The sequence below is a fragment of the Pelodiscus sinensis genome, chromosome 9, assembly GCF_049634645.1.
Source record: "Pelodiscus sinensis isolate JC-2024 chromosome 9, ASM4963464v1, whole genome shotgun sequence".
NCBI classification, from domain to species: domain Eukaryota; kingdom Metazoa; phylum Chordata; order Testudines; family Trionychidae; genus Pelodiscus; species Pelodiscus sinensis.
In genome coordinates, this window is record NC_134719.1 from 27,349,453 (window position 1) to 27,371,699 (window position 22,247).

Here is a 22,247-nt window from a genome sequence, read left to right on the forward strand (position 1 = left end):
ACCGAGTACAGTACAAACTATTTTTAAAACAACTTAGAGCTGTAGCTGTAGGTTGACATATCAATGGGGGATATTTGAAATAGTCATATTTATTGGGGTAATTGCTCAAACAAAATATGGCATTTTAGCTAGCAAAGAAGACCCAGCTAAAGCTATTTGAAAACAATATAGCCCACAGGGCACCCTGAGATAAGCTGATTGTTTTTTCATTACTTCTTCTTAGCCATCCATTAAAGGCATAGCACTCTATTTTGCTCTCCTTTGCGCCCTGTGGATCTTGGAGATTCTTTCTATATGAAAGAAAAGATGCTACCTGGCTGGTTCATTATAACCTTTTACTTTATTATTTAGGGGTCACCCTGCAATAATCTGGCTCATAAAAGAAATATGCAATAGCAGGTGGGAGGGACTAAGGGAAAAATTACAGTGAAAAGAAGTACTTCGGCACATTGGAGAGTACCTCGCATATTTAATTTCCAAAATGTTGTATAGTCCTGGAAAAAAATTGGGTACAAAGGTTAAAGCTGACACCTTCAGCTTGCACAACCAGTACTTTCTAAGCAGATCACCTCTGCATATCACTGACCTTCTCAGTCCTACAGGAATCATACATTCATATGGATAAACTCTTTTCCTACAGTTTCTTCAATGTATGAGGCATAAATAAGATCTTCCACATCTGTAATGTGACTCATATCAGTTTTTTTATTTAAACTCACTTTGTCCACCCCCTCCATTTGAACATTGTTTCCCCTCCCTTTATCCCACAGCATACTGTGGGTGTAAGTTTTCCAAGACAGCAAACTATTGAAGGCATAACACAAACACTGAATAATATCAAAATAAAAGCTAGCTTATGTTATCCCAATTTGTCATTTAAATTATGCAAAAATATGAGAAGCAAGGGACAGATTGGAATAAGGCTGGTAAATTGGACTAACCCATAAAGAAGATACTGGTATAAATTGTAATATTTTTGTTATCTGATCATTTCGTTGGCAAATTTTAAAGTTACTTGTACAAAAATATGCTTCATTGTCACGGGTATTTCACATCTAAATATTACACACATTTTTTTATCCAGGATATGCATTTAAATACAAATGTTGATGTTTTACAGTGATGAAAAAGTATGTATTTGAAACAAAAATATCTTAAGGTGTGGGTGGGTATATATTTAACAAAGCTGTAAGCTGATTTATATTAAAGATAAGTTGCTGTGACTACTACATTGACATCATATTAAAAACTGTCTCAGTATCATTCTTATGTTGTATCAGGGAAGTACATGGTGAGATATTACTGGAAAATAAATTATTCTTATAAATGGCGAGATTGAAGTAAGCACTGCCAGAATGAAAATACAGGTTCTCTAAGATAAGTTCCTCTTTAAGATCATATACTCTGAGAAGCATTTAGTTTCTTTGAGAGAGCTGCTACAGATTTAATATTTTTCTTCGAAATAGAATGCATTTGGGAAAAGCTCAAGTATAGCACTTATTGTTAAGCCATTTGTCCTATAGTTTTGATGTGTATATAGAGTCTCTAATGTACAGCTAAAATTCATTGCCATTTTCACTTTAAGAAATTAAGATATAATATATTAATAAGAGAAACTGTATTATGGTACAAAAAACTCTAATCCTAAAGCATATATGCATCCTGATTTCAAACAGCTAGTTTCTTGACCAATATAGACCTCCAATGCATATTCAGATGTTTTATATGTCTCAGAAAGCTGGGGTGCAATGTTTTTCACATTTATCATTAACTACTTTAGTATTATGCAGCTGAAGAGTTGGATCAATTCACAACACTGCTTTTTTTTATATGGTGTTGAGGTGAAACAATCCAGTGACAACTGCATTATTTCTTGCCTTTTCAGCTGTCCACACTTGTGCAATAAGTTTAACATTCTGTCAGATTTCAGCATGTACCCTCTTTATTATCACATTGTGTGAATCTGTATAGTTGTAAATCAGAATGACTTTCTTCAAAGATGAATTCCTCATTGCAGTGAAGATACCATGGTTACAGTGTCAATCAGGCATGGATAATCAAGTCCATAATAAGAGATCTCAGGTATGCTTGGTATCTGGCTGGAAAATTAAAGTTTTAGAAGTTAATACCGCCGAGACAGTTGAGGAAAACAGCTGCTATGTAGGACTTGATAAATTTTGTAAAGGCACATGGGAAATGCACCAGGCTATAGCTGTTATTTAAACTCGTTGGTATATTTGATTCTCTCTCACACGCATACACGCACACATTTCTATTATTCTTTGGAAAACTCCACTTTTGCATTTGCTTCTTAAAGCCCTGAGCTGCTGATTAAGGCTATCTGAACAGAACACCACGTTTATTGTTAGTGTATTCCACTGTGGTGTGAGACTTGTGATATATGCAATCGCCACATTCTTAACTCCCTTTGAAGAGGCATTAGAAATTCAGTGCAGTGTCTCAAACTCATTTTCGTTAGTATGCAATAATACATTTTAATGCAATAGTGATATGAGCCAGCAAAAGTGCAAAATACTTTTCTTGAGTATGCTTACACTTGAGATACTGAGCTATTTCTCTTTTGAAAGAACAATGAACCTGAGACAGCAGCTTAAGATTTAGATCTGAATTTTTCCCATTGCATTGTTGCATATTGATCCCCTTTTATCCTATTATCTGTTTGTTTGTCTGGTTCCCTTTCAGAGTAGTCTAATCTGTTTAGATTTTTATGTATACACATGCCTGTGGCTTAGGTTTCTGTTTGTTTTTTGAAGGAAGTAGTTCAAGAGCTATCTAGGTACCTATCATGTGCAGGTAAATTGACTAGGCAAATGTCTCAGAAAGAAGTGGAAATTTTTGACTGGAGTTTCAGAATTTATCTCGTCTGTGGAATTTGAATTTAGGGGAGCAAAGCACCATTTCAGAAAATGAAAAAATGGATAATTGGGGTTTGTATAATTACAAAAATGCCCTGTACCAGAAACAAGCCACCATTTCTATAGTCTTTTATCTCTTCATATGCCCCCATTGGAAAATGTCTCACCCCTTCTGCTCTACTTACAAAGGGGATTGTTGTTTCTTTCCTCTCACTAAGACAAACACATTACCTCATCCTTGCTCCCATCTCACCTTAGGGCCAAAGGCAGTGCTTCCAGCTTGCACAGAATGTTCCAGAACTGCATTCTGGCATGAATCAAGTGCTGGTTAGAGGGCAATTTATTTCTCTCTGGGATCATGTGAGGGATTTCCCCCACCGTACCTATGCAAATAATTCCAGGTGTTTTATATAAAAGCAAAGACTAGTTGGGCTAGTGCACAGAAGCCTGGGGAAATCATGGTAAAATAAGCATTAAAGAGGCTAGATTGAAAGTATTAAGATCTTTCCCACAAAGCTTTCTAGAGGGCCCTGATCCTATGATGTACAATACCCTGGCACACTGCTACCCTCCCACAGAGCCCCATTAACTCCAATGGACCTATTCATTGCAGGACTAGAACCAACCAACAGTGGCTATAAAACCGAGACTACCTTTAGTTTCTATATAAGACCTTGCTGTCACATGATCTGCATTGCTATACTACAACCGAGAGACTTTTAAAAATCTTTATTTTTATAAGTAAAAACATTCTCAACAGCTATCTGTAAAAGTATGTAATAACTGCCTAAGCCATTCACATATTTTCAGAGTGAAAAGCTACATTTATAACAGATTTTTTTTCACCTGCCATGTATCATTGCTACATGTAACTTGGGTCAGTTAAGGTCATCACTTTACAGTTAGGCATTTCATTGTGCTTTTTTAGAGTATGAGTATTCTATTTGTTAATGAGTAGTATCAAATCCCTTGTTCCATGTTGTGAATGATGTTGCATATTGTGACTGTTGTTTTTCTAGCTTCTAAATTCTTAGCAAAAAAATTACAAGAACTGCTTTTATTTATTAATTATTACCAAAGCTGGTTGAAGAAACTTTCATCAAAATTGAAATGCTTCAGAAATTCAGATCAGTATTACCAGAATTTTGTTTTGGGGAAAACACAAAAATAAATCCCAAACATATTGAAATATCCCATTTTGATTCTTTTTCATTGTGTATTTTATTATAATTTAGATTTAAAAAACTGAGATCAAATTGTTTCAGTTTTGTCAAATCAAAGCATTTTGATGGCACCAAAATAATTTTTTCCAGAATTTTTCTTTGTCTAGAATTTAAAAAACAAATTCAGAACAAAACCAAATTTTGAAATCTTGAAATCATTTGCAGAATGGAATTTCTGTTCTCCATCTAACTCTAATTATTATTCTTCCTAATATAATTCTGCAATAAAAAAGGATTAAAAACAATAGTTCCATATATCTATTGATCATTTCTTAAAATGAAACTGTGAGGAAAGTTGATTTGCATATTTATTAAATATAATTTCTTGTGTGGACAATGTATGTATACATTTTCCCCACAGGAAATTCTGTGTGTGGGTGTGTGGGGAAAATGTATACATACATTGTGTACACACACACACACACACACACACACACACACACACACTCACTCACCCTACACACTGCATCTGAGTTCTGATTTAGACTTTGTGACAGTTATTATATAGAATACAGAAGGGAATAAATTATGGGAGACAAATAGAAGAAAATACATAGAGAGAGTTTAATAAATATCAGTTTCTGTCTTTTTAACATATAGGCAACTGCTTGGACTGCTTTGCTCAGTTTACTTATTTCTGTGGGCTTTTTCTCCATTTGTTCACAGTTTTTCTTATGCACTAGTGCTCAGTAGCACTACTGAAATTTCCACATTTTTACAATGCTGCCTGTACAGTTGCAATGTCCTGTAAATTCTAGCTGTTAATTCATGATGCATGAGCTAGGAAAACAATGTAAGTCTTAGCTCTAATTTCCTCCAGTTTGACCCTTCTTTCCGAGCAAACTGCACTCAGTAAACCCTAGTAGTACTTGAGCCAAGATACTGAAGTTCATTAGGTACTCTCGGTGAACTTTTTTGTGGGGAAAGAGACCAAGGGAGCATTGATCCATTGCCTATTAAGATAAGTAGGTGTCTTTCTACTTACTTCATTGGGCTTTGGATTGGGCTCCTTAAAGAGCTCTGCCATGTCAGGCATTGAATTTCATAATGAAGTATAAAAAGGAAATACCAGTTGTTGGTGAAAATGAAAGGTACAATAGCCTTTGGAAGGCCAAATTCTGTTCTGTAAATTAAGTCATTTGAATTATACTGGATTTAAACTATATGTGTGATGAGGGAGTAAATAAAAGGAATTTATTCTACTACTTGCAAAATGGCACAATTTAGTCTCTTCTGAAATGTACCAGTGTGATAGTGCAAGAAATCTAAACTTCAAGAGCTAAAGAGTTAAATATATATATATATAGCTGAATACATTAAGCTAAATAAATTTTCCAGGACATATTATGTCCATAGACATGGTGCCAAGTGTAACTATTTTGAAAGGCTGTCAGATGGAGATGTTCAGTGGTTTGAGGAGCAGATATTGACTGGTGAATATATCCCTTGAGTCTAACACTGTTGATGCTGAATAACCTTAATTGAGATCTGATTCCAAACTGTTCTCCCACTTCTGCTGTTGGCAGTCATTTCCATTGGTGTGTAGACAGCATTCCAGATGTAGTAACTCAAAACTTGAGCCCAGCCTCCCTAACCTGACATCCAATGGGAACACTTAAAGTGAAAACTCTGTGGAAAGATTAAAATAGAACTTGTCATCTTCTCAGGGAAAACAAACAAACGGTATATATTTTTAAACCAAACAAGACCCAATATGCTTGTGTGACAACGTGCATATCAGATGCAAATCTCCAAACCAAAGTTTCTAAAAAACAATGCCAAACAAAACAACTAACTCTATCTCTTTCCCTTTCTCTGCTGTTGAGACAGTTGATATCTGCTTAACTAATGCATGCAGTACATCTACATTCAGAGGCCAACAATTTTTCTAATAATAATTGTAATAATAATACTGATTGTGAGAATTATAGATGCAGCTAAGATGTGCATACCAAGGGCATGAGTCAGCAAAAAAATGCTTCCAGCTGCTGGGCTCTGCAGTCTTTGAATAACTAGTTTCCATGGACTGGTGCAATGTGAAAGCCAGATGTGTGTCTTTTTTTTAAGGATGATAGGTTCTAATTCCTCCCTGTGATCCTGATGAGAATAACATCTAATGTCATCAGAACCTCCCAACAGAATTTCAACCTTGTGTGTACAACTTAATGTCTCCCCTTTTTATGAAATACAGGATAGTGAAAGGGCCAGTATTTTTTTTTTACCACTATGTCACCACTTTCTCCTGCTCTGGCACTCTTTTCTCCCGTCATCTCCTGCTTCTGCCTCATCTTTTGCTTACATTTATGCCAACAACTTTTTGAGCCAGCTGCTGGCCAGTTGATGTTTTAACAGTGAATACCGTTTCACCCACTTTTAAGTTTCTGTTCAAGAAATTTCAAACTGCAATTCAGAGCTGAGGATCCAACTTCCATTGACATTCAATAGGCTTTGTGTAGTTAACTGCCCCTTGTGCCTTTGAAAATCCCTCAGTGAGGTTTACTTCACTGGTTTTAATTTACAGTAAAAAGTAAAAGTCAGCACCATTCCTGGTAAGTGTTACTAAAACAGGTCTTGGAACAGTTTCTAGTTTAACCTTTTAATTTAGAATAAAATAAATGTATTATTTTAAATATGTTTATAGTGATGACTTGTTAAAGTATCATTGCTCACAATAAATATACATACGAAACAATTTTCAGTTTGCAGAAGGGATTATGTTACAGAATTGCCCTGTTTCATTGGCCCATTGAAGATAATACTACAGGTCGAACCTCTCTAGTCTGGCACCCTTAAGACCTAACCAGTGCCAAACCAGAGAATTCACTGAACCATGGAAGGTCACTATTATCTAGCAGTATTAAGAAATACTTCCACTGCTTTCTGTGTTCTTAGAAGACATCAGGGGTAAATTAGAGCTAAATAACAGCACAGAATGCTGAGAGCCAGAACTGGTGGCTGTAAACAAATGTTATGGAACCATGGGAAATGTAGCCATGCCCATGATAAGTGGACATCCAGTTAACGAAAATCATGCTGGACCTTGGATGTTTCCAGACCAGAGAGCACCAGACTAGAGAGGTTCAACCTATATAACAGTATCGTGCTGTCCATTTTAAAGAGCATTCATGACTAAATCAGTAGACTTCTGATAATCCAGAACCTTTGGGACCTAGGTGGTGCCATATTATCAGATATGCCGGACTATCAGGAGGTACTATAAGTATAAGATGGTTATATATATATATATATATATATATATATATATATATATATATATATATATATATATACACACACACACACATGTTGGCTGTGTCTACACTGGCATGAATTTCCGGAAATGCTTAAAACGGAATACTATTCTGTTTTCAGTTTTTCTGGAAAAGGAGCATCTACATTGGCAGGCTGCTTTTCCGGAAAAGCGTTTGTGGCCAATGTAGACGCGCTTTTCCGGAAAAGAGCCCCGATCGCCATTTTCGCGATCGGGGCTTTTTTCCGGAAAAGACTACTGGGCTGTCTACACTGGCACTTTTCTGGAACAGTGTTCTGGAATAAGGACTTATGCCCGAGTGGGAACAGAATAGTTTTTCCGGAATAGCGGCTGATTTTGTACAGTAGAGCATCATTGCTTTTCCAGAAATTCAAGGGCCAGTGTAGACAGCTCGCAGCTTATTCCGGAAAAGCGGCTGATTTTCCAGAATAAGTGGCCTAGTATAGACACAGCCACTGTGTATAAAGTGTTTTAACCCTTTTTATTGTAGCACAACCACTGTCCAGTGTTACACAATGCCAGTGGCAGACTGACTCAGTCCCGTCCGGTTTTGCTCAGTTCAGCTGCTGCCGCTGCTGCCTTGTGACTCATTTTTTGCCAAAGCTCACTCACTAGGCTCTTGCCATTTTGATGCCAGACTATCGGAAGTGCCGTACAATTGGATGCCGGACTATAGGAGTTTTACTATACAGTGAAGAGTGCTTTCTTAAAATGGATGGACTAATAGAGCTGACTTTTAATCATGGGCCACATCCTCAACTAGAGTCAATTGGTTTAGCTCCTCTAACTTCCATAGAGTTACACTGATTTATATCAGCTGAAGATCTGCCCGATATATTTTTAAAGAAGATACATACCATTTGTTTATATTCTTGCTGAAATTCTGACAGGCATTTCTGATTTCTCAGCTAATTATGATGCAGTGTTTTAAATACACATTTGTGCATTTTATTAGATGAGAACAGAGTGTCATTTCTTTAAGAAGATGCTTTTTTCTCCAGTGTTAGCAGGGATATAGCAGATCTTTTTATAATGTTGTCAAAATGAGAAGATTCATGGATAGGAAAAGAGCCGTTTTCATACTGAGGCCCTGACAGAGAAGAAATTGGTGGTTTTCTATCAGTGAGCTGCTTGATTGAAGTTGGATAGTTACGTAGGTCTGATTACGTGTGGTTTCTTTGGCTAAGAATAGATACATTCAAAGCTAGACATCAATGTCTTAAAAGCCACTCATGGGATAGACAACAGCTTCTTCCTTTAAGCCACTTAATTTTTTGCCATCAGATTAATAATTTATTATTCCTTTGAGTCCCTGATGTGGTCTTTATGGTTTTAAGATGTACAACAACACCATACATACAAATATTAAATTGTGTCTTCCAAACCCTTTGAGGGAAGGTGCTGAAACTAAATGCTTCACTACCAAACAGAAGTAATTAACTGTGGTAGAAGGACTTAATGTTGTAATGGTTTATTTTAACTGAAAGCCAGCAAGAGAGCAAAAATATAATTAAATAAAATTTCAAAATTGCACATGTCTAACATTTACTTCCATCTTCATCATGAAATATCATGTTCAAAACTGTTGATAGAGTCTGTTGCTGTAAACACATATTTCATAGCCTAAACCATTCCATATTTCACACACAACAGACTTCATAAAGGAGACAGATTTATATTTTTCTGTCACTGATCTCAAGATTATCTATTATTTCTGTATAGAAATGTATGTATCATTGGCTAGAATAGGTATTCATAGCTTTATAGACCTTTCTTGTTTCATCAGTCATGCACGAATAAAAGATTTATGAAGTCAAATATTTTTATCTTGAAATGATGCAGAGAAACACTTTCGTTAAAAATTGTGATGCTTCAATCAAAGTAATAGTTCACAGGAATGCACAAAACCATCATAACTAGAATTTATAATTTTAATAATGTTGCACAGTTGGATTAAAGAATAAGATGGCAGGAATACATAGACTAAGAAAGATGTGGACTAACTCATAAGCTTCAAAAAGTTCTCTTAAATGTCAGATTAATTGGATGTTATGATTTTTAAAATTCTAGTTCTTTATTTTTTCTCCTACCTAATGTGATTGCTTCTAAAAGTACCACATTCACAGCATTTCTGACATTAAAGGATAAAAAATTGAAAACTAATAGTACATCAGCACTGGAAATAGTATAGTAATGAGGAAATGATTTCAACAACTTAGGTATGGTAGAATTTTTATTTATCATTTTAGCCAGGGTGCCCAAACCTGAACCTGAAAACTGGTTCACAGATTTTTTTGAGTAAACCAGAATTAAAAATCTCTGTCATATTGAATCAGAACTGGAGCTAAAACCCCACCCCAAACCACAAAAGAGTTACTGGTACCAACTAAAAGTTTCAATAATCAGAGGCTGAGGTAGAGTGTTTTGACTATGCAGAGCCTACACTTACTAGGAAACATTGGAGGAGATGAGAAGAGGGGGAGAAAAGGAGAGATGGCTGTTATGCCCAGGGAGAGAACATAGGTGGAAAGGAAACTCTACTCCCAGGACACCTTCCTTCCCTTTCTATCTCCTCTCACCTCATAGTTTGAAAGGGAATTTTCTGGGCAGAAATTCATTTTGTCATTTCAGTGGTCAAATATGACAGACAGAGTTCTCGCACATGCTGTACAAGTGCATGCAAATAACTATGTAACATTTTTTCTACATTGAAAGAAATATTTATCTTTGTATTCTTTGCTAGGAGTTACAATGTAAGCACAAGTATGCATGATGTTATTCTGCAGGATGTATATGAAGTTGTTCAAATACTTTCTATGTGATTGAACTGGTTACTAAGCCATCATTCTATATTAGTGTCTGAACCAGAATTAAGAGATCTTGATGAACTTGAAGCAGAAATGAAGCAAAATTATTATGGTTTGACTCCCTGATTTCAGTGAATAATATCAATGTTTATTTAAAGCATTTTTTCATATTTTATATTGTTAAATAACCACAGTTGTGCACAATTATGGGTTTTAAGCATTTTTAAAATATGTATTTATTGATTTTACTGTAAATGTTCACAATTATAGGAAATTATTGAGGGAGACAATGAGGAGACTGATAATAATTTTCTCATAACATTAAATGCTTACTCAAAATTGAAACTTTTTAATCATTGTGGAAGAATTACTTCAAAACAAAAAACAAATTTGATTTTGCTTGCTCTTCACTTATTGAAGGCAGGCTGGAAAATCATCTTCTCTTTGCATGGAAACTAAGTACTCATTTTCCACCAGGTACTCAGCCTACAGTATTTTGACTTGCCTAGTATCTTTTGCCAGATATTTTATGGTTTTAACTACTCATCTGGATTGGTCAGTTTTGTTTACATATTTTACTGAAAAACAATCATATCAAACTCAGTTATACACTTTTGTGCATATTCCCTAGAGGACAGAAAAATTGGATCTATCTAAATGTCGATTATCTAATCACTACACAAGGAACTATGTCAAAATACAAAATATTACTGCAAAGAGGAATGGGCTTAGTGGGCTTTATCCCAGAATAGGATGGAAAATTTTAGTCAAAACAGTTTTTTAACATTTTTCATCAAAATATTTGAAAAATGTTGTCAATTTAAACAAAAATTCCCACGAGGAAGGATTACTTCAAAACAAAAAACAATTTTTGGAATAATTTCAGATCTTGTTTTGAACTGTAGTTTTCAGGTTGCTTTTACATTATTTCATTATGTAATATTCTATTCTATTTTTTTAAAATAATCAGGGGCAGATGCTATCTACGACTGATTACAACACAGACAGGAGACTGATCTTAAAAAGAAGGCAAGATATTTAAATGAAATGTTGGCTTCTTAGTGTTTTAAAAAATAAAATTGCATCCATGTTGTCATTATGATGTGTGAGTAACAAAAGGCTACTGACTACTACTAATTATATAATGAAATAATGAAAAATAATATTAAAACACCCATAAAATAAAAGAAATTTTAATATGAAAATAAAATGTCAAAATTCCAGAATAAAGACTTCATTTATTCAGAAATTCTGTTTAATGGAAAATGCTAATTCTTTTTTTGTTTTGTTTTTCTTTTAGAAAATGTTGCAAAATTCCCTTCAATGGAGAATCTGAATTTGTATCTTCTCTACTTAATCTAAGCCAAGTGAAGTAGGCCAATTCCGACAGAGCAAATCAGAATGGCTCCGTCAGTGGAGCAAAGTAAGCCAATTCTTTTGGCAGAGAGAATAGTGGAGGGAGCCAGCCTGTCAGGGGGGAAAAAAGAGTGGGGAAGGATGGGTTCCTTTGAAGAAGAGGTAAATGAGCCAACAGCATCAAAAGAAAAAGGAGAGAATCAGGCCAAACTAATCAGAGTAGAGAGCAGTAGCATTTTAAAAGGCTGAAATCAATGTAACTTTATGGGGAGGAAATAGAAATAACAAGCCAAAAAAAGGGTTTAGGTTGGAAACAGGAGTAAAAGCAAAGTACTTGATGTAAAACAGTTTGGCAGACAGTGTTCTACAGAGAGAAAGAGGGAGAGCGTGATCTCGGCATAGATGTGGCCTTTTAGGTGCCCATGGCTTTTGCCTGCAAAGCTCATGATACCATCTACATGTTTTGTTAATCTTAAAGGTGCTATTAGACTATTTGTTGTTTTTTAATTTTTTCCTCTTACAGACTAACTCGGCTACCCTTCTGAAGCTTTAGATATTAGTGTTGTTGATGAATATTACTAATGGCAAGATCTGTGAGTCATAAAGTCCCTCACAATACATGTATTTTCATCAGCATATTTTTTCTCCACTCCCTTCTCTAAACAGTGTATTGAAAAGACGAGACACCTAATTGCAGAATTTTCAGGAGTGATGTTGAGAGAAAAGAATCAAATCCAAGGCTTTCTATTCTTTACACAATACAATGCAAACTACTGTGTTATACACGTGCTTGGAGTAAATGTCCACCAGCAGACATCAGGAGTTAACCACTACAAGTCTAATCTAATTTTTCATTTCATTTCCTTTTTTACATTTCAAAAATGCTAAGGGCAGAGTTGAAGGGAGCAAAAAACTTTTAAACACTATGTTTCAAATCTGTGACTAAAAAGTATCCTTATATATGTGCTGTGGAGTAATGAGGAATAGATGATTGGACTGTCCTATTTCTTATGAAAGAAAAATAAAAGACTTAATAAAACCCAGCAAAATAGATACTGCTGTATAGTGATTTGTGTCCCTTTAAATAATTTTTGTCTTCAGCTTGCTGTTACCACAAGGACCTTCTTCAGGTTATACTAATACCAGTGGTGATAAAAGATAGACCAGGCAAAGTTGTCAAGTTACTGCCTATTTAAATAACCCTATCACCTTCCCATATAGCCTGTCTGTGTCATTTCCATTCATATAAGCCTAAATTCTACCATTATTATGTATTATGTGTATTATTCCGGCAGAACCAAATGCTGGGAATATGGTGTTTAATTTTTCAAGGGAAAATGAATTATATTACAACCAAATAACCCTTTTCTTCTTTGCCTTGTGGATCTGGCTGAGCGCATGACAGATGTTTTCCTCCCTTCTCCTTCTATACCTAACCATAATTCTTAACACATTAATTGTAACAATGATTAATCAATTAGTAATCAATAGTAAATGTATTCCACTATATGTGTAATTCCCACATTGTTTCTCATAATAAAATGAAGCCATAATCTGGAGGAACAAATGTAATGTGTCTGAGAGACAAGATTCAATAGTGTTGCATCACTAAGTGTTACTGAAACAGGAAACCTTATGACTACACAGTGTACCTAAAAGTGTTCTTGTTATGGAGAGCAATCAGAGTTCCTTCCAGAATCTATTTTTCAAGCCAGCACTTAAGAAGCACTTGTGTAGTGACAGTAAGCAGGTCAGGCTGTGATTATGATCTTATTGTAGCTGTGTTGGTCCCTGAATGTGAGACAGAGAAGATGGGTGAGATAATACCTTTTATTGGACCAGCTTCTGATGGTGGAAGGGATGAGCTTTCAAGGTTCACAGAGCTCTTCCTCAGGAATGGAAAAGGAAGCCAGAGTGTCCAAGTTAAATACAAGCTGGGACAAACACTAAGCATAATGGATTTGCATATCTTATAGATGACCACTGAAAATGAATTAATACTTCTGCAGTCATAGGACAAAGGGAGGCCAGAGGGAAGTAAAGTCAGAGCTCATCTAGACTAGGCTAAAGTGTCAAAAGAAGATATGCAAATTCCACAGGAATTTGCATATCTTCTTCCGATCTCATTTTTTAAAGCAGAGCTTTCAAAAGTTAAAGTAGTCTGGACGCATTGTTTTCAGCAACCCTCACCTACCCTTTTCGAAAAGCCGCGTAAACATAATTTTTTGAGGAAAAGCGGCTTTTCGAAAAAGGGGAGAGGGGTTGCCGAAAAAAATTCATCCAGACTACTTTCACTTTTGAAAGCTCTGCTTTCGAAAGTGAGATTGGAAGAAAATATGCAAATTCCCGTGTAGTCTAAATGAGCCCATACTGTCTGTGTCCACTAGCTTAAAAAAACCCATTTATATTGAATATTAATTCTTATCCCAAGGGACACTAATTACACTGAATATTATGGGCTCTCAAAGTAATTGCACTGCAACCCTCTTTTGACAACAAAAATTATTATACAGCCCTAGAAAGAGGGACTGAACCCCAGAGCCCAGCTGAGTCCCATTGCCCTGCGTGGGGAACAAAACTAAAGCCCCACTACCAAAAGTTGGAAGGCTGAAGCCAAAGCTAAGGACTTTAGCTCTGGTGGAGACCTGTATCCACATCCCCACCAACCAGGGCTGAAGCCCTTAGCCTTCGGCTACAGCCCAGGATAAAGAGGATCAGCCTTTGAGCCCAGGCCTTAGCAAGTCTAATGCCAGCCCTTGCAACCCCATTAAAACGAGGTCACGACCCATAGTTTGGAAATTGCTGCTACAGACAGATTATTTTCATTAGATTAAGGAGTGCTAGGATAAATTAATATTCCTAAAGTTAGGATCCAGAATTTGGTTTAGCACATTCTAAAGTTTAGAGGCACAATAAGATTTGGCTGTGGCTCTAAACTTTACCACATAGTTGTTCAGATATTAAAATGTGGGTTCTGGCCCATCTCTAACTTTGAAACTATAGCAAATAATCTCAAACAAATTCATACACAGGGGTGACTAGTGAGGAGAGAAACAGAAGCCAGTGACATGTCTGCCCTCTCAGCCCAGAAAAGGGCCAGGATAACTTGTCCTACACCCCTGGCCCTGCCTCTCGCTGCTCCTGCTCTATCCTCTCTCTCTACCTCTACTCAGCCCCAGAAATGGGGAATTAAACTAGATTCTATTCGAGTCCCACTGGCAGCAGTGAGGGAAGTGGAACAACACGGTCCCAACCTGCTCTGTTCTGCTTCCTGGCAGTGAGTGTGTGGGCAGTCCCCTCCCCAAGCAATGTGTCAGGAGAACAGAGCGAGCTGGGGACATGTTACTGTGCTTCCTCCACTGCTACCAGTGAATGGGGGGGGGGAGCTGGACCCCTGTTTTGGACACCAGCTGCCCCGCAACAGTAGTGACCTGGGAGACCCAGAGACTCTGGCCTACAGCCCCTCATGCCCACGGTCTTTGGGGGAAAGTGTCCCCTGGCTCTTCCCTTATGGATCACCCCTGTTTATACATTAAAAACTAAAGAAAAAGACTAATCTGTTACCTAAATGTGTATTAGAATCAGCAAACCAACAACCCACAAAAGGAAGAGAACATGTACCACCTCTACAGGAAAACAAGTGCAAATCCCTCAGGGTATGTCTACACTAGCTCGGTAGTTCGAGCTAGGTAAGCAAATGAGGGCAACCGGAATTGCAAATGAGGAGTAATGGTAGTTCGAATTAGAGATCCTAATTCGAACTACCTACTCCGTGCCGCATGTAGCCGCGGGCACGGAGTTTGGATTAAGGGGAATTTAAAAATGGTGGCACCCGGGAAGATGCAAATGAAGCCCGGGATATTTAAATCCTGGGCTTCATTTGCAACTCCAGTTGCCCTCATTTGCCTACCTACCTCGAACTACCAAGTTAGTGTAGACATACCCTCACAGTAAAGAGAAACATGTTAATATGTAGAATGCCCTTATGTTATCTCAGTTTAAATCTAGTCTTAAAACCTTTTCTATTTGCAAGGACTATTCAGCTTTAGCTTCCTCCTCTATTTTATAAAGAACTCTGGACGGCTTGATGTTAAAGGCACGATGTGCATGTATGTGTGTATATGCATTATGATTTAACACAGATAAAGATATTACCAATGCAAAGAAAAAAACTTTTAAATGAGATTCACTATAGCTGGAAATGCAAACTATGTTAATCCAAGAAGTTTGTTTTTTAAGTTCTGCCAAAGGCAGAGAGCAATCATGGGGGAAGTTTTAAAGAATACAGGAAGGGATATGAAACAGAATCACAGAGGATGGTTCAATAGCTGAATAACAAATGAATGTGCACATTGTCAGATGAGTCCAAGAAACCAGGATGAAAGCCAGCAAATATGGTTGCAATATTAAAACAAGGAATGAAAATCATGAAAGAATTCATAGGCACTTTAAACGGGGGAAGGGAAAGTAACTAACTCACTCAGACTAGCTACATGAGTGTACGCAAAATTATCTTTTGTAGGTTGTGCACAATAGGGAAGGTTTGGAACTATTATTATAGATCAGCAGGAAGGGCTATCCTGACACTAAGTGAAATCTTAGCTCAATTTAAGTCAATAAGGGTATGTCTACACTAGCTCGTTAATTTGAGGTAGGTAGGCTAATCAGGGAACCGGAGTTGCAAATGAAGCCCGGGATTTAAATATCCCGGGCTTTATTTGCAAGTTCCCGTCCGGCTGCCATTTTTAAACCCCCCTTAGTCTGAATGAACTGCCCGCGGCTACACACGGCAGTTTAAAGTTATTCCAAACTAAATCCTTAGTTCGGATTAACTGTTACTCCTCATTCCACAAGGAGTAACAGTTAATCCGAACTAAAGACTTAGTGTAGTCGCGGGCAATTCGTTTGGACTAAGGGGGATTTAAAAATGGCGGACGGAAGGGAACATGCAAATAAAGCCCGGGATATTTAAATCCCGGGCTTCATTTGCAACTCCGGTTCCCTGATTTGCCTACCTAGCTTGAATTAACGAGCTAGTGTAGACATACCCTAAGAGTTTTCCTATTGACTTTGGTAGAATCTGGACTTAACTCACTCTGTAAGTTGGATGTAGGCCCAGTACATAACGTAGATGAGTACTACAAATAGCTCCAATGAATTCATTTTCACAGGGTTCCTGTAAGATAGGGCAGTATTATTATTTAAATGTACAGATGAGGAACTGAGGCTCAGAGAGATTAAGATCCAGCTCTTCAAAGAGAGATAGGTGCCTAACTCTCATTTATTCTTCACAAGTTCATGCAGGAAGTTTTGGCAGAACATGGAATTAAACTTGGGCATAACAAACACTATTAGTACCCTAACCATTAAATCATCTTTCCATCTACTGAGCCAACTTTGTTCCTGGGTTTCTCTCTCCCTGGCTATGTCTAGACTGGCATGATTTCCCGGAAATGCTTTTAACGGAAAAGTTTTCCGTTAAAAGCATTTTCGGAAAAGAGCATCTAGATTGGCACGGATGCTTTTCCGCAAAAGCACTTTTTGCAGAAAATCGTCCGTGGCCAATCTAGACACACTTTTGCGCAAAAAAAGCCCCGATCGCCATTTTCGCGATTGGGGCTTTTTTGCACAAAACAAATCTCAGCTGTCTACACTGGCCCTTTGTGCAAAAGTTTTGTGCAAAAGGGACTTTTGCCTGAACAGGAGCAGCATAGTATTTCTGCAAAAAGCACTGATTTCTTACATTAGGAAGTCAGTGCGTTTGCGGAAATTCAAGCGGCCAGTGTAGACAGCTGTCAAGTTTTTCCGGAAAAGCGGCTGATTTTCCGGAAAAACTGGCCAGTCTAGATACAGCTCCTGGGTTTATTATTATTATTTATTAGTTCCCATAATAAAAGAACTAGAGGACACCAAATGAAATTAATGGGTAGCAGGTTCAAAACTAATAAAAGAAAGTTCTTCTTCGCACAGCATGTAGTCAACCTGTGGAACTCCTTGCCAGAGGAGGCTGTGAAGGCTAGGACTATAACAGAGTTTTAAGAGAAGCTAGATAATTTCATGGAGGTTAGGTCCATAAAAGGCTATTATCCAGGGGATAGAAATGGTGTCCCTGGCCTCTGTTTGTCAGAGGCTGGAGAAGCATGGCAGGAGACAAATCGCTTGATCATTGTCTCCAGTCCACCCTCTGTGGGGCACCTGGTGCTGGCCACTATTGGCAGACAGGCTACTGGGCTAGATGGACCTTTGGTCTGACCCAGTACGGCCGTTCTTATATGTTCTTATGTGTTTTGCCACAAAGACCAATTTCCACCTTGAGGGCAGAGTTGGTAAACAAAAACTGCTATTGTGATTCGACTGGTGAGCTTAAACACAAAAAGGAAGCTTACAGGAAGTAGAAACTAAGACAGATGACTAGGGAGGAGTATAACTATATTGCTCAAGAATGCCAGGGAATTATCAGGAAGGCGAAAGCGCAATTGGAATTGCAGCTAGCAAGAGATGTGAAGGGTAACAAGAAAGGTTTCTACAGGCATATTAGCAATAAGAAGGTGATCAGAGAGGGTGTGGGACCCTTACTGGATGAGGGAGGTAACCTAGTAACAGATGATGTGGAAAAAGCTGAAGTACTCAATACTTTCTTTGCCTCTGTCTTCATGGACAAGGTCAGCTCCTAGACTACTTCACTAGGCAATGCAATATGGGAAGGAGGTGGGCAGCTCTCAATGGAGAAAGAACAGGTTAGGAACTATTTAGAAAAGCTAGACATACACAAATCCATGGGCCCGGATTTAATACATCCGAGAGTACTGAGGGAGTTGGCAAATGCCATTGCAGAGCCTTTGGCCATTATCTTTGAAAACACGTGGAGATCGGGAGAGATCCTGGATGATTGGAAAAAGGCAAATGTAGTGCCCATCTTTAAAAAAAGGGAAAAAGGGAAGAAGGACAATCAAGGGAACTACAGACCAGTTAGTCTTACCTCAGTCCCCGGAAAAATCATGGAGGGGATCCTCAAGGAATCTATTTTGAAGCACTTGGAAGAGGGGAAAGTGATCAGAAATAGTCAACATGGATTCACCAAGGGCAAGTCATGCCAGATGAATCTGATTAGCTTCTATGATGAGTTAACTGACTCTGTGGATATGGGAAAGTCAGTGGATGTGATATACCTTGACTTTAGCAAAGCTTTTGATACCATCTCCCACAATATTCTTGCAAGCAAGTTAAGGAAGTATGGATTGGATGAATGGATTGTAAGATAGATAGAAAGCTGGCTAGACTGTCTGGCCCAACAGGTAGTGATTAATGGCTCGATGTCAGGTTGGCGGTTGGTTTCTAGTGGACTGCCCTAAGAATCAGTTCTAGGGCCGGTTTTGTTCAATATCTTTATTAATGATCTGGATGAAGGGATGTATTGCACCCTCAGCAAGTTTGTGGATGACACTAAACTAGGGGCAGAGGGAGAGGGCAGGGATAGGGTACAGAAGTGACCTAGACAGATTAGAGCAGTGGTCCCCAACGCGGTGCCCGCGGGTGCCATGGCGCCCGCCGGGGCATTTGTAGGCGCCCGCCGACAACCCGGGCTGGCCCCGCCCCCGGCGCACTGGAGACGCCGGCCCTAGGCGCGCGACACTCACCGGCGCCTTGTGCGCGGCGCTCGGGCGACCCCAGTCCCGGGGCACATGCGGGTGCGCAGCGCCGGTGCCGGCCCCAGGCACGCAGCTCGGGCGGCGGCGCCAGCCCTGGGCCCACGGCACAAGGGGCTCGGGCGGCCCCAGCCCTGGCGTGCCCCAGGACGTGCGGCCCTGCCCCCGGGTGCCCGGCGCAAGTGTGGCCCCGCCCCCGGGCGCCAGGCGCATGTGTGGCCCCGCCCCCGGGTGCCCGGCGCGTGTGTGGCCCCGCCCCCGGGCGCCCGGGAGCCCGTAAAGGTTGGGGACCACTGGATTAGAGGATTGGGCCACAAGAAATCTGATGAGGTTCAACAAGGACAAGTGTAGAGTCCTCCACTTAGGACGGAAGAATCCCAAGCATTGTTACAGGCTGAGGACTGACTAGCTAAGTAGCAGTCCGGCAGAAAACCTGGGGATTACAGTGGACGAGAAGCTGGATATGAGTCAACAGTGTGTCCTTGTAGCCAAGAAGGCTAATGGCATATTAGGTTGCATGAGGAGGAGCATTGCTAGCATATCTAGATAAATGATTATTCCCCTTTATTCGGCTCTGGTGAGGCCATATCTGAAGTATTATGTCCAGTTCTGGGGGCCCCAGTATAGAAAGGATGTGGAAGCATTGGAGAGAGTCCAGCAGAGGGTGACCAAAATAATTAGGGGCCTGGAACACATGACCTATGAGGCGAGGCTGAGCGATTTGGGTTTGTTTAGTCTGCAGAAGAGAAGAGTGAGGGGGGATTTGATAGCAACCTTCAACTTCCTGAAGGGAGGTTCCAAAGAGGATGGAGAAAGGATGTTCTCAGTAGTGACAGATGGCAGAACAAGGAGCTATGGTCTCAAGATACAGTGAGGAAGGTCTAGATTGGATATTAGGAAAAACTATTTCACTAAGAGGATGGTGAAGTACTGGAATGGGTACCTAGGGAGGCGGTGGAATCTCCATCCCAAGAGGTTTTTAACTCTCGGCTTGACAAAGCGCTGGCTGGGTTGATTTAGTTGGGACCTCCTGAGGTCTCTTCCAGCTCTATGATTCTATGAGTCTAACTTTTGTATGAAGAATTACAATGCTGCTGTTAGCATTTACAAAAGACATAGCCACCCTGTTACAAGAGTGATTTCAGAACCCTTAACTAATATTGTTACTAGCTAGTATAAATTTTTATCTCATGAATGTTTGCTGCAATTAATATATTCTGAATTTGATTTCTGCAATGCCAAGAACACCCATAAATAAAGACTGGTAGACAGAACCTTTCTGAGAACTCAAATTAAACTGGTAAAAATAATTTCTTTTTTCTCCAAATTAATGTTCAATCTCTAACCAATTATCAGTCCTATACCATAAGGACCAGCTATGAGTATTTTTACATCACTGCAGAGTTGGAAATTCCCCCTTATCCAGTGGGATATAGCTCTTCTTTCTATTGTTGGCTTCAATGAATGGCACTGCTTTATTTAATTCCCCTCTCTCTCATGTTAGATACCTTTATATTAGATACAAGTTTATACTTTCTTCTCCTTTCACTAGGGATTGGCAGGGCCAGGAACACAGCTGGGAGGCTAGCGGCCCCTGGGGAAAGCTCCCGGGAGCTGCCAGCCTGGTCCCGGGAAGAGGGGGAGGGCTGGGGGGCATCGGGTGGCTGGCTCGAGCCGTGCCAGGTGCAGGGTCTGCTGGCTGGATGCTGGCAGGCTTGCACCTGGCACGGGCACCGTAGCCAGCCCGTGCCCCTTTAAGGGGTCCGGGGCTGGGAGGGGGGCAATAGAGTTTCCCTGGTGTTGGCCAGAGTGGCCACCAGGGAAAGCTGGGGAGGTCTAGCCTCCTACTAGTTCGAATTAAGGGGCTACACACCCCTTAATTCAAACTAGTAAGTTCGAACTAGGCTTAGTCCTCGTGGAATGAGGTTTACCTAGTTCGAACTAAGCACTCCGCTAGTTCGAATTAAGTTCGAACTAGCGGAGCGCTAGTGTAGCGCTTATCAAAGTTAATTCGAACTATCATCCGTTAGTTCGAATTAACTTTGTAGTGTAGACATACCCTAACATATTGCACTCATTTTGGCTAAGCAGTTTATTGAATGACTCAATTATGTATTGAGTTAATGTGGCATGTGTAACCAGTCAAACAGCTATATCCACATAACTATGAATATCCACAATGTCTCATCTTTGCCTTGTTCAAACACATCTCATTAGTTATACAACTAATGGAACAGACAAAACATAATTGTTTTTAAAGTCCTTTTAATATGGAATAGGAGGTTTTCAAAGAATTTTGTACCCTTACTCACCACAGGCCCATCCTTAATAGTAGATGAAGGAGAGGTATTTCTTAAGGTCTGGATTTTTAGATAGTTTTACTCTAACACTTTCTCCCACCCTAGAATGGAATTGATCATTTTCATTCAAACCCTCAGCCTTTTTTACCTACAGTCAGGATTAAAACATACTTGATATACAAAGTCAACACCCAACCCTGTTTCCATGGTTCGTGAAAAGATATTATCTGCTTAGCATTTAATAGGGAATATCTAATCCAGTTAACCTGGACATTCTTTGAGGAAGCTGAAAGTAATGTTCTGGTTGTCAAAACTTTGGTTGTCAAAAATTACGAGGCCTTCTCAAGTGCCATCTGATGCATCCCACTTCAAAAGAAATAGCATACAATTTTCAGAAGGGCTTTCCCACTGGCTTTCAATAGGACTTAAAACACAAAGTTACTAAGGCACTTCTGAAAATTATACACATAGACCAGTTAATAACCCAATCTTTTTCAGAAAGTAAAGCAAATCATACACAGAAATACAATGAGGCACTGTTAAAATAAATACCAGTTGAAGATGGTATTTCCAGAGTGTCTCTGGGAGTTAGTTGTCCAATTTTCATTGAACTTCAGTAGGAGTTAGGTGCCTTACTTCCTTAGGCTGTTTTGAAAACATCAGTAAATTTCCAGTGTGCCAAGAGTTGAAATGTATCAGAAAATTGGCTAGATGAGAGAATATATTTTCTTTGCAGCAAATCAAGATATAATTCACAGAACAGTTATG